Below are 13909 nucleotides of genomic sequence, written 5' to 3'. Positions count from 1 at the left end.
ATAAAGATAAAAATGCACCAGTTGGTTAAAAGAAAACATTTAAAAGTAAAACATTTATTGCAGCTCATAAATCCTATAAAACATGCAGCATTAAACATGAACTTCCAGCAGATGAACATCTCATAATACTGTCTGGAAGTGAGAAATCTACAGGTTGTTTTTACTCCATACACATGAACTTACTTTGATCAGAAACACAATCATACTCCAAATCAATTAATCAATAAAGTCAATAAAAGAATCTCAAACTGCTGTGTGTCTTGTCCTCGCTATTAATGACGTCATTAGAGCTCCACTACTTCTAATGACCTGCTGTGACAGAGCTCTAATACACATCACACTGCCACCTACTGGTCATTTATGATTCTGCAACATTAATAGAGTCACTCCGGTCAGCTTCCGGTTCTCAACTCGGATTCACTCGCTTTATACACAGTTTACAGCCGTTTTTATCTTATTTATGACTGTAATATCGCTCTTCTCTCAGGAACAACAGAAAAGCTGTGAAGACATGATATTTTATCCGCTCTTTACCTCTGTAATGTGCGCATGCGCATAGTGTCAGGTTAAAGGCATCTCCCTGTGACGTCACAGTAAGGCAACGTCTATAATTGGGAACGAGTCTCTGTTTCTCTCATTTCCAAAGTTTTTGCTTGTGAGTAAAGAGGCATAAACATGGAGCTCTTCAGAAGGTTGAGAGAGTTTTTTCAAAGCAGAAGATCGAAGAAAACTAAGCAGATTGCTGAAATGAAGGAGAAGCTGGAACACATGGAGAAAGTAGTGAAAGACTTGGATGCATTTTCTCTTCTAATGTTAGAGAAGATAACAGAAGAGAAAGAAGAGAAAGCCATTCTGCTACAGACGGTGCAAAAGCTGGAGGCTACTTTGGCTTCTGAGCGAAAGCAGCAGGAACAGGACATAACTGAGAGAAGCCAGAGCTGGGCGAGAGAACAAAAACAACTGGAGGAACGTGTTGCTCAGCTTGAGTTTATTTTGGAGCAGACCACCATGAAGCTCCAGTCTTCCCTGAAAATCCATGAGGAACTGGAGCAAACTGTAGACTGTGAGAGAGAGAGCTGGACAATTGAACAAAAGAAAGTGGAGAAACATGTTGTTCAACTTGAGGTCACTTTGGAACAGACCACCATGGAGCTCCAGTCCTCCCTGAAAATCAATGAGTTGCTGGAGCAAACTGTAGAATGTGAGAGAGAGAGCTGGACGAGAAAACAAAAACAACTGGAGGAACATGTTGCTCAGCTTGAGGTCACTTTGGAACAGACCACCATGGAGCTCCAGGATATTCAGAATCACTGTGAGAAAGAAAAAAATAGTGCAGAGCAGGAGAGAGATCATTTGATCAGAGACAAAGAGCAACTGGAGGAACGTGTTGAACAGTTGGAGGCCGCTTTGGATTTTAAAGAAAAACAAGAGGACGAAAGAGAGAAAACTAAACTTGACATAGAGGAGAGGAACAACTTACAGCTTCAGACCAACAGGGGGCTCCAGGATACCCAGAATCTCTGTGAGGAAGAAAAGAAGACTTCAGAGAATAAAACAGATCATGACACAGAAAGTGTTGATCAGCTGAGACAAGAAAACATTCAAAAGAAAAGGAGAAATAGAAAAAAAAGAAGACGACAAGAGAAACAGAGAGTCTGAACATGCCTTTTTCCTCTTTCTGTTTCTCTTATGGCTATTTATGATAGTTTTACACTTATAGTCAATAGTATAAAGCTGAGTGTAAAACTATTGTATCTTGTAGATCGTCTCGTCTTTTGATCATTTTTTATTTCTGTCTTTTCAAATCTTTTTTTAAATCTTTTTTTAATCTTTTTTTAATCTTGATTTTAATCTTTTTCTACAATGAGACACAATAAACACTAATAACAACCATTATTTTTGTCTTCCTTACAAACACCGTATGACCTCCTCATGGATTCTTCCACTTAGTTTATATCCCTCTTGTGGCGCAGGGGGCTGTGGCTCGGGGTCATAATGCTGGGGGGGAGGGAGGTCAGGAGGGAGAGGGGAAACTGGTCCTCAGTGCCACATTGTGCAAAACACCACACACCCTAATAATCTTACACACTTTTTCCGGGTGGTATAAAAGTCTTCCACCTGAGACATCCAGGGGATTTGATGTTCTCCTGTATTCCATGCAGTCGGGCATCTCCTCCTCCTGCGCTCCCGTAGTGGAATGTGATGGTGAGACGCCGCTGATTACATATTTAGAGTGAATTTTTATTTAACATTTGAGTTGGATTTTATAAGAAGGTGTTTATGAAATAACTATCACTCAGTACAAACCCAAATAACCTGCAGGATTTCATCTTCATGATCACAACACTTCAAACAAAACATCTACAGTACATAGAGGATTCAGGGCCATTTTTCAATATTTATATGTTACAGTAATTTTGTATTATTTATATTAGAGTCTTTAACGACTCTGTGCATATGTTTAAAAAATGACCATGTTACTGTGTGTACAATGATACTAATTGTGTTCATGTATTACAAACACTTTATTGGGAGCACCTATGTCCAAAAACGTATGACCACCAGGCTGAAATAGTCCACGCAGAAACAAAACAGAGTAAGAACAGGAGCTTTGAGGGTTGGGATTTGGACTGTAGTTTATGTTAACAGTCTGCTACACTGACTCAGGACTACAGTTTGTATCTGATCATCACTTCACCTCAACATCATTTAGCTGTAATAAATGGACATTCAGTGAAACCCAGATGAGGACGGGTTCCCTCTTGAGTCTGGTTCCTCTCAAGGTTTCTTCCTTATGCCGTTATTCCTTTCATATTTCTCATTTCTCAGAGACGCCAAGGTTTTTACTTGTATGTTCCTTTCTTTAATAATGCAGTAATTTCTGTAGCACTCAGCGATTCTCCTCTGTCTTGCACTTTAGACATTTTGCCTCAGTGTGCTCTAGTAGTCTAGTGTTTTTAGTCATTTTTATTATTAAAAAAAATTAAAACCATTTTGCAGGAGACTCCTGAATGATTTTATTCTTCCAAAACCCACACAATCGAGTATTTTAAAGACTGCACCCGTATTCACCAATCAAATATTACAAATCCAGCAGTGCCGTCATGCAGCATTACACACGGGGGTCACCACAGCATTTATATGTTTACAGTAATTACACTGATCATTAACACTGTGATTCTGGTCGGTATATAAGGAAGTGCTGAATGTGTGATTAGAATCAGCAGTAATGAAGCAGTAATGAGCACAACATCTCTTATTCTTGAAGGCTGATTTATCAAGAGTAATAAATGTGTCAGAAGAACAGACAGCCAAGAGATGAAGTTGTGGACGGGACAGAGGGTCATGAAGCGCCCATAAGAGAATTACATGCTACTTTTTAGAGAATAATGAGGAATGTGGGCGTTACACATGTAGCTGAAGAGGGTTTATAAAGACTGTGTGTGGACTGTGTTATTGGGAACCTCCATGGAACTGCCTGGATTTATTTTTACTGCATAAAGTCTAATACTTTAACACCACAATCCTGGATTCTGAACTTAGTTTCTTTCTTTACTTGGTATTTTAACTTTGTTATTGGATTTGTTGCTATTGATAATAAATCACAAGATCACAATAATCCCATTACATGTTTATGTGATTTTATTGTATCATGCAGTAATAATGTGCTTGTGCTGTATTACAAATTCTTCTTCTTCCTCTTTCGGCTTCTCCCATAAGTCTCCATACCCCTCTGTCCTCTACATCTGCCTCTTTCACCCCAACCATCTGAATGTCTTCCCTCACCACATCCATAAACCTCCTCTTTGGTCTTCCTCTTTTCCTCCTTCCTGGTGTTTCCATCCTCAGCATTCTCCTACTGATATACCCCATGTCTCTCCTCTGCACATGTCCAAACCATCTCAATCTCGCCTCCCTCACCTTGTCACCAAAATGTCCTACATGCGCTGTCCTCTAATAAACTTATTTCTAAACCTGTTCAACATCATCAATCCCAATGAAAATCTAAACATCTTTAGCTCTGCTACCTCCAGCTCCACCTCCTGTCTTTCAGTAAATGCCACTGTCTCTAATCCATACATCATCTCAGGTCTCACCACAGTCCTATAAACTTTCCCTTTCACTCTCACAGATACTCTTCTATCACAAATCACTCCTGCTATCACTCTTCTCCACCCACTCCACCCTGCCTGTACTCTTTCCTTCACTTTTCTAACACACTCTCCATTACTTTGCACTGTTGACCCCAGGTACCTGAACTCCTCCACCTTCTCCACCTCTTCTCCCTGCAACCGCACCACTTCACTGCTTTCCCTCTCATTCACACACATGTACTCTGTCTTACTCCTACTGACTTTCATTTCCCTTCTCTCCAGCGTATACCTCTCCTGTATACCTCTCCTGTCTCCTGTATGACCTCGTCCTTCAACCTGTCCATCACCACTGCAAACAGGAAAGCTCTTAGGGCCGATCCTCGGTGCAGTCTGACCTTCACCTTAAACCAGTCTGTCGTTTTTACTGCACACTTCACTGCTGTCAGACTGTCCTCATACATGACCTGCACCACCCTCACATACTTCTCTGACACACCAGACTTTCTCATACAATACCACAACTCCTCTCTCCACCCTTTCGTACGCTTTCTCCACAAACTCACAATGCAACTCCTTTCGACTTTCTCTATACTTCTCCATCAACATTCTCAAAGCAAATAATGCATCTAAGGTGCTCTTCCTCGGCATGAAACCATGCTGCTGCTCACAGATAGTCACCTCTTCTCTCAGCCTGGCTTCCACTATTTCCTATAACTTCATGGTGTGACTGATAAACTTTATTCCCCTGTAGTTATCCATTTCTCCTTCCTTAGTGTCCAACTTCTCTTACAGCTTTAACGGTCATCACATCTCCTTAACTCGCAGGAGGTCCTGGGTTTAACCCCCAGTGTAGCAAACATTGATCTTCATAAAGTGGATAAGATGATCTACTTTAAAAAGCTGGAAAATCAGTTTTGAGCCAACAAGCCTGCTTCAGTGAAGAAAGACCTGAGAGACATGGTGCAGTCATAAAAAGCTGGAGCTTAAAATGCTCAAAACAGTGGAGATAATTGTGGATTTTAGGTGAAACCCCCCTGCTCTTCCCCCACTCACCATCATGAACAGCAGTGGAGTCATTTAGGTTCCTGGGCACCACCATCTCTCAGGGCATGTAGTGGGACAATCACATCGACTCCATTGTTAAAAAGGCTTAACAAAGTATGTACTTCCTTCACCAGCTTAGAAAGTTCAACAGGAGTTGCTTTAATACCTGTCTGGTTCTGCTCAGCTGTAAAATCAGACATCAGAGGACTACAGAGGACAGTTTAGACGTCTGCAATGGTTATCGGTGTCCCCCTGCCCACTTTTCAAGAACTGTATACATCCAGAGTGAGAAAAAATGTTTTGAAAATCGTGTTAGCCACTACACAATGGAACCAGTTAAGGGACCCTAATGGTGGAATTTCTTTCCCTTTAGCAGGATATGGTTACTTTATATTTACTTTCATTGTATTTTTTATTTAAAAATCTTGGCCTCATAGCACAACTCAGCTTTTGTCTCTTTTTCCTAAAGTTTTACGGCTACTTTTTTTGTGTGATGCAGAGGTGATCACGTTATGGTTTAGAAGAAACAAACTCTATTCTATTAATCTCAAACTATTACATATTATTTGTTTTATACATAGTTGCACTGAAAGTCAAACCCAAGACCTCCTGCATGTAAAACAGAAGTGATGAATTACTACATGAAACCTGTTTTTTTGGTTTTTGCATTAAGATGCTGGAGATCTTTCACTTGGTGGTCATGAGCCTACTGTGTGTGGTCTTCTGAGGAAGCGGCATTTTACTCAGTAATGTCAGCAGCTGTAATAAACTCATTTGCATGGCTAAAACTATTATTGGGCAAAACCTGGGAACATTTGAGTCAGTGAGTTTTCTAAGTTTAATTAATATATTTCCACTGAGAGTTTAAAAGAGATGTTTATCTTTATAACATTGGACATAATCCTTCTCAGCAACAGGTTCCATAGTGTAGTGGTCATCATGTCTGCTTTGCACGCAAAATGTGCTGGGTTCGAACCCCAGTAGAACCATGCACTTGAGTCTGATTCTACTTGTGGAATGCTTTTGTCCAATGCTGTTAAAAGCACAATGCAGAAAAAGGCTAACCTGTTATTTTTATTTGCAGAATCGTGTTATAATTTGAGGGAATATCTTCGCTTTCTTAACATAACTGGTCACAAAAACATAAACCTCATTCAGGTTCGCCAGCTGCATGGTTCCACTGGGAGTTGAACTCAGGAGCTTCTGCATGTAAAGCAGATGTGATGACTACTACATAATGGAACCACACAGTCAACTAAACAGCATTAATGAGCAGAAATATCAATTCAGGCAAAATGTTTTTCCGATTGCAACTATCCAGTTTTGGGAAACTTGTTCCCAGTGTACCCCAGCTTTCTGTTTCCAGTTGACAGGATTACAAGTTACTTTCAAATTCTGTAGTACATGATTAAATCATTAATATGAGGAAGATTAATCCTCATTATTGATCCTCATAGAGTGTCTAAGAGGAGCTACTCTAAAAAGCTGGAAAATCAGTTTTCAGCCAACGACCCTGCTTCAGTGAAGAAAGACCTGAGAGACATGGTGCAGTCATAAAAACCTGGAGCTTAACACGCTCAAAACAGTGGAGATGATTGTGACATTTGAGTCAGTGAATTTTCTAAGTTCAATTAATATTTTCCAGTTAGATTTTGAGAGATATGTTTCTATTTATGCACATTGGACATCAACCTACTCAGCAGCAGGTTCCATAGTGTAGCGGTCATCACGTCTGCTTTACACGCAGAAGGTCCTGGGTTCGAGCCCCAGCGGAGCCATGCCCTTGAGTCTCTGTTTCTAAATGCTTTTAGTGCATTGCGGTTACAGGGCCCATGCGCACGATGACCATCAGGTGAGGGTTCCGAGATGGTTCCTCCATATGAAGAAGGACATGGGTGAGATGCAACCTCCCTGTACTCATTAAAAACTGGATATGCTGAGAGAGCTTGATGTGGTCCTTCATGGGAAGAAAGTGTGAATAACATTGTAAGAGGGGGACAGACGGGTCGACCTGTTAAGACAGATGTAGTGTCATAGGAGCTTCTGTGGTTGGTCGCGCCAAAGCGATTCCTGTAGTGAAACTCATTTGATTTTCTGTCAAATTCCTTCTCTTTAAGGAACATCAAACATCACTGAATTTACTAAAGTGGATTTCAGGAAAGTGATTGAATGCTCTCTGTGATGAAGAGACATTAGACATGATTTGAATTGAAAATCTTTATTCCTTTAAATAAAACTTTAAATTAGAATTTAATATAAATTAAAGATGGTAAAACAACATGCACACTAAAGTACATGAAATGTTCGTATTTCACCATCTTCCTCTATTCCTGAATCATTTTCCATCTCTTCAAGTTGCTTCAACAGATCCTCGAAGCTGTCGACATCAAAGACTGGTACAGAATCCAGGATCTCTGTGCTGTTGTGGGGGTCTTCAGTATGATTCTGGTCTCCAGACTGGTTAAAAAAGTCACAATCCTCATTTAACATGGAAAAGATGTGCTGTAAACAGAAGTGCACAATTTTAGCTGCATATTAAAGTAAATGAGTGGCGATTATGGCGATTATTTAAGATGCAGAGTAAAACTTCATTTGCATGTCATTCTTCTGAAACTGTTCCAATGCAGTTTACTAACTCACTTGGTCTGGCAGAAAGTCGAATCAGAAACAGAAGGGAAAAGAGGAGGATCAAAGCAGATGTCTTTAGGAGACAGCAGTTCTTGGTGGCTAAGGCCGGGGAACTGATCACTAACTTCAGGCACGAGGTCATGGACTGGTACTTCTTCTGGCATGTTCATGACTATGTGGTGGTTTGGTTGATGATCAGGTCTCCTCTGTGAGTCACTACTCTGCAAACTGCCTTTTCTCCTTCCCTTCTTTGGAAGCGGTTTATAAACCCAATCTACATGATAGAAAAGAAGAATTTAAAGAGTAAGAAGCAACATAAAAACAATAAAAGTGTCAGAATTGATGTGTTTTTGTTATTTTGCCATTTGTCTTTGTCTTTTTATTTTGCCAGTTGTCCTTTCTTTTTATTTATTTTTTTATTGACTTTATTGATTAATTGATTTGGAGTATGATTGTGTTTCTGATCAAAGTAAGTTCATGTGTATGGAGTAAAAACAACCTGTACATTTCTCACTTCCAGACAGTATTATGAGATGTTCATCTGCTGGAAGTTCATGTTTAATGCTGCATGTTTTATAGGATTTATGAGCTGGAATAAATGTCCAAACATCTTAAATCAACACTGAGTGATTTTTTTGGTAGATATTAGATCTTTTTACATATTATTAATTTTTTAATATCTGTGATTTAAATACACATTTATAAATATAAAGGCTTTTAGTGTATATTAGAGATTAGAATATAAACTGACACAAATTAAATACAATAAAAAATTTATTAACTGAAATAAAACATCAAAATATAAAGTTTCAAAATAAAATCTATCAATACATTTAAAATTATAACAATATATAATAATAATAATAATAATAATAATAATAATAATAAGTTAAATACAGTGCAGTATTACAGCTTAAATATTTGAATTTATTTCAGATCAATTTTATTCATCCATTAAATAAATGGTGTCAGCGTCAGAGTAGTGTATTTACATGATCTGTTTCCAGGGTTTTCACGAACACAACTCTGTTATTACTGTTCTCTTTTCACAGCACCGTCTCTTTCAGTTCTAATGAAAGTTCTCATGTATTAAGAGGGAATTTTATGAATGATCAATAATGATACACCTTCATTACTGTTAGTTATTTACATATTTATTTACAGTAATAAAACTATTTCTGTAAAAAAAGAGAAAGAAATAATAAATATAAGCAAAATAAATAAAATGATGAATTCAGTGGAGCAGACCGACAGCACGATGACCTGAAAGAGAAAAACAGAGATGTGTTACTTTACATAATGTGTGTGTTTGACCGGTACACAGTGTGTGTTTAGTAAAGTTTTGTAGGACATTATGAGGACAGTATGACTTACGCTGTAGATGGAACCACTGCATGTTCCTGGATGGATGGAGGTAGGGCTTGGTGTGGCGGCTGCTCTCTGTCCACTGCTCAGCCATAGTGATACACAGTGACCTCCTGCTCACCAGCTTTCCAATCAACTCTCTGATGGCATTAGTGTCTTTATCCAGAGAGGAATATCAGACAAATCCAAAGCCTTTGGACCGTCCATTGTGCAGTACCACCTGTAGGAGTGAGTGAGGAGATACAGAAAGCAAAAACATGAGCATTACATCACTCTCATGTAGAAAACCATGAGAAATAACAAGCACTGTCTGTATCCTATAATATAAACAGAACATCTGTGTTCTTTTATCATCAACGCTCTGGTCTCACTGGTGAATGAACAATGAAGCACTTTTATTTAAAGGTCATTTTCTGAGAGCAGAAACTTGCTGCAAGTGTACACTGGTTCTGGTATAATAGAGGATCTAATCCTCATTTCTACAGAAAACAGAACAAATTCAGCATCCAATGTTTGAGTGCATGTGTGTGTTTGCATTGCTGACTTTAATAATACACACTGATCAATAACTCAGTATTAAACCAGTTATTACATGTGACCAAACACAGCTGTGACCAAAACCTGCTCCAGATCATGAAGGTCTCTATAAAACACACTGGAAATAGAATCAGAATAGTTCCTGTGTGTCCAGTCTGAGAGGCTGCGGTGTGAATCGCCTGTTCCACTGCTGCTGGTTTTCTTTTCCAGGATTTGCAACTGGAACATCTGTAAATGCAGACAATCATCTCATGTTAGCATCCAATCAGAAAGTAAATTTTGCTAACATGAAAAGTTCTCTTCTGTTTTGAATCTTTAACTGCACTTAACACAAAACTAATCGGACGGCTTTGACTCACTCTGTGGATGGATGTTCTTGTTGGCGTTGGGTCTTGGTTCTGGGCAGGGTTTTGAAGGCGAGATGGTTTCTACCTTCATGCCGTGACTTCGTCCCTGGGTGGTCTGAGAGGGACTTTAGTACACAGTCCTGCTGCCCAGCACCCTGCCGTTCATCTCCACGATGTCTACTTGAGCCTCATCAGGACATGAAAACGTCACATACCCGAAGCCTTTTGAGCGTCCGTTCTCCATCATGACCTGTATGGGACAGCGAGCAGAAACACAAAGCAAAGACTGCACATCAAACGTGTTAGAGGTTCACAATATCAGAGCTCTCCACATTCAGAAAATACTCCAGCTGAGTACAGGGAGGAAACCCCAAGTTACTGAAAACGAAGGAAAATGTAAGGATCAGTAGTTATAAATGACCTGTGCAGTGAGGACAGTCCCAAATCTCAGGAACGCTTCCTACAGGTCCGTCATCCACAATACAGTCCAGATTTCTCAGCAGCAGTGTGACTGTCTACAGAACAACAACATCCAGTGTGTTCATCACTTCAAGAGTCAAGTCAAGTCAAGAAGCTTTTATTGTCATTTCAACCATATATAGCTGATGCAGTACACAGTGAAATGAAACAACGTTCCTCCTGAACCCAGGTGCTACATACAACAACATAAAACAACAGTAACAGAACAGAAGAGCACAGGGCCAGGAACTTAGATCCTCACCACATAAAGTGCATGTGTGCAACTGGTGCAAACAGTGCAAAAGACAACACAGGACAGTGCAGGACAACACAGGACAGTGCAGGACAACAAACAATACACAAAATATATAAAAAAAAATAGCAATAGCTCTGCCAGTAAAACCTGTCGTGACAGAATAAGGTGCACAGTAGCAGAAAAATGTAAACAGAGAAATGTAAACAAAATTGTGCAATTCTACAAAAGCAGCAATCAAAATAACCTGAACAGTGACCAAAGGATTGGACAAAATATTGTGCAAAAACAGCAAGTCCCGGAAGATCAGCAACAAACGGCATGTAAACATTTTGCGATAATGAATGAAAGGTGTGAATGGTGCTGAAACCTGGGTGTGTGAAGTGTATGTGTGTTGAGTCCGGTTGTACAGATCAGTCACTCAGTTGTGTGTAAGTGTGTGTGTGTGTGTGTGTATGTGTGTATAAGAGAGAGTTCAGTTTAGATGTTTGTTGAGGCTGATGGCTTGCGGGAAAAAACTGTTGCACAGTCTTGATGTGACGGCCCGAATGCTTCAGAACCGTTTCCCTGATGGTAGGAGGGTGAAGTGTGTAACGGGTGTGTGTGGTCATCCACAATGCTGTGTGCTTTGCGGATGCATTTACATTCATTTACATTTCTTTAGGTTAAAAAAAAAAAACAGGAAGCATTCGGCATTAGACTTTTGAGTAAGTTGTGCTGTGTGATTCGTGATAATCAGATTTATGGTGAGACATAAACACCTTCAACAAAGTCACTCTCATAAATAATATTTTACCTGATTATCTACACACAGTTATACATTTTCTCACATTCTCTAAAGTCTCCAAAAGTCCAAAGGACTTCAGCCTGTTTTTTTTGATCCTCCACCTTCTGCTCCTCAACTTCTGCTTCTCCACCTATAAAGAAGTGTCAGATAGAGATGGGTTATATTTAACATTCAACATGCGCCCAATATTACAAGAAGAGTATCTGTTCTTGATGAAGACTGTTTGTTCAGGTGAAATAACACAAGGCAGAACTTTCTCCAGACGGCAGGCCAGGATTTTTGTATCCTGGTCCAGGTGATTTACCAGAAGGCAGACTTGCTAAGGCTATTTCTGTATCAGATATAAACTCATCCAATTGTAATGCTGTACCTACACTTATTGTAGGAATACATACATTTTGAAAAAGGCCTCTAATGTTAAAGTGTCAGCAGATAAAGGAGCAGTATATAGTGATTTATAACATTGGAGGAAACAGTCATTGATTGTTAATACTGGAGTGTAGTGGTCATCATGTCTGTTTTACATGCAGAAGGTCTTGGGTTTGACCCACAGTGGAGATATGCTCTTGAGCCATTTTGGAATGTTTTTTCTCCATTACTGATACAAGCACAATGCAGAAACATGCTGTTTATTTATTTTTAGGATTGAGTAACAATTTGTAATATATAAACCTTATTCATGTTTACAACCTGCATGGTCCCACTGGGAGTTGAACCCAGAACCTTCTGCATGTAAAGCAGATGTGATGACCACTAACCTATGGATCCACACAATCACCTGCACAGCATAAATAAGCATAAATAATGATTCAGGTAACATGTTTTCAGATTGCAACAATCCAGTTTTGGGAAACTCAATGTACCCTCAGCTTTCTATTCTCAGTTAAGTTATTTTCAAATACAGTAGTACATGATTAATTCATTAATATGAGGAAGATTAATCCTCATCATTGATCTTCATAGAGTGGCTGAGAGGAGCTACTCTAAAAAGCTGGAAAATTAGTTTTCAGCCAACGACCCTGCTTCAGTGAAGGAAGGCCTGAGAGACATGGTGCAGTCATAAAAACCTGGAGCTTAACACGCTTAAAACAGTGGAGATGATTGTGGATTTTAGGTGAACCCCCCCTGCTCTCCCCCAACTCACCATCATGAACAGCACTATGGCAGCAGTGGAGTCATTCAGGTTCCTGGGCACCACCATCTCTCAGGGCATGTAATGGGACAATCACATCGACTCCATTGTTAAAAGGCTTAACAGAGTATGTACTTCCTTCACCAGCTTAGAAAGTTCAACAGGAGTTGCTTTAATAACTGTCTGGTTCTGCTCAGCTGTAAAATCAGACATCAGAGGACTACAGAGGACAGTTTAGACGGCTGCAATGGTTATCGGTGTCCCCCTGCCCACTTTTCAAGAACTGTATACATCCAGAGTGAGAAAAAGGGCTTTGAAAATCATGTTAGCCACTACACAATGGAACCAGTTAAGGGACCCTAATGGTGGAATTTATTTCCCTCTAACAGGATATGGTTACTTTATATTTACTTTCATTGTATTTTTTTATTTAAAACTTGGCCACCTAGCACATGGGGCTTTTGTCTCTCCTTATTGTTTTACGACCACTTTTGTGTGTGAAGCAGAGGTGATCACAACCACGCTAAGCTTCTGAAATACTAGACATTTGCTGATAATTCAACATGATGATATATTTTCTGTGTTTTAGACCGGATGTTATGTGAAGCACGTTATGTTATACGTCTAAGATCATAAATAACCACAGGGTTAACAAGGCTAAGAATCCCCTATAACTATAACTCAATAATCACGTGTTTAGCATTAACGTTAGCCAAAACTGATTCACAGAAAGCAAAACACGGACGGTGAAATGTAACTGACCAGCTGGCAGAGGATTCTTTCTGGTCTTTAAGCCGTCCTTTAACGCAAATCAAGCAAAGATTTATCCAAAAAGAAAGATTCATTCTCAATTTAGCATTTGTAATTAGCATTAGGTGTATGACTGTGTATCATATGGCTTTCGTATGATTCTTTGACTTAAATACTAAAGATTCTATTAACTCAATCCACAACCCACAACCCATTTAAATACAGTTTATTGTAATAACTATAACTTACACAAAAATGGTGTATTTTGAAACATGACCTTCAAATGAAGCACGTTAGCTGTCTGAGCTCATTGCAAAATATCACTACATTCCTTAAAATAGTCTTCCCAAAACACACCGTTACATTATACGTTAAGCATTTGTGTAATATATTAAGGGTATTTTCAATAATAAAACTACAAGAATGTTTGCCTGAACCAGAGAACATCCAGCCCCTTCACTCTTACTGGTAGAGCTGAAACAGGTGCTGAGTTGGGAGACTGCTTGAACCTCT

General features: G+C 39.3%; 1 protein-coding gene and 2 non-coding genes across 3 annotated transcripts in view; 2 read left to right on the top strand and 1 right to left on the bottom strand.

Annotated features, from left to right (window-relative positions):
• The window catches only part of LOC124384658 (leucine-rich repeat flightless-interacting protein 1-like), a 468068-nt gene that overhangs the window by 238511 nt on the left and 215648 nt on the right, over positions 1 to 13909 (bottom strand). The gene's annotated exons all lie outside the window — the stretch shown is intronic.
• trnaa-ugc lies at positions 6055 to 6127 on the top strand. Its single transcript has one exon. It is a non-coding gene; the product is annotated as a tRNA-Ala (tRNA).
• Positions 6844 to 6916, top strand: trnav-uac. Its single transcript has one exon. It is a non-coding gene; the product is annotated as a tRNA-Val (tRNA).

The sequence above is a fragment of the Silurus meridionalis genome, chromosome 4 (assembly GCF_014805685.1).
Source record: "Silurus meridionalis isolate SWU-2019-XX chromosome 4, ASM1480568v1, whole genome shotgun sequence".
NCBI lineage: Eukaryota > Metazoa > Chordata > Actinopteri > Siluriformes > Siluridae > Silurus > Silurus meridionalis.
Note: the sequence above shows the minus strand (reverse complement) of the source record. Positions and strands in the feature narration are given on the sequence as shown.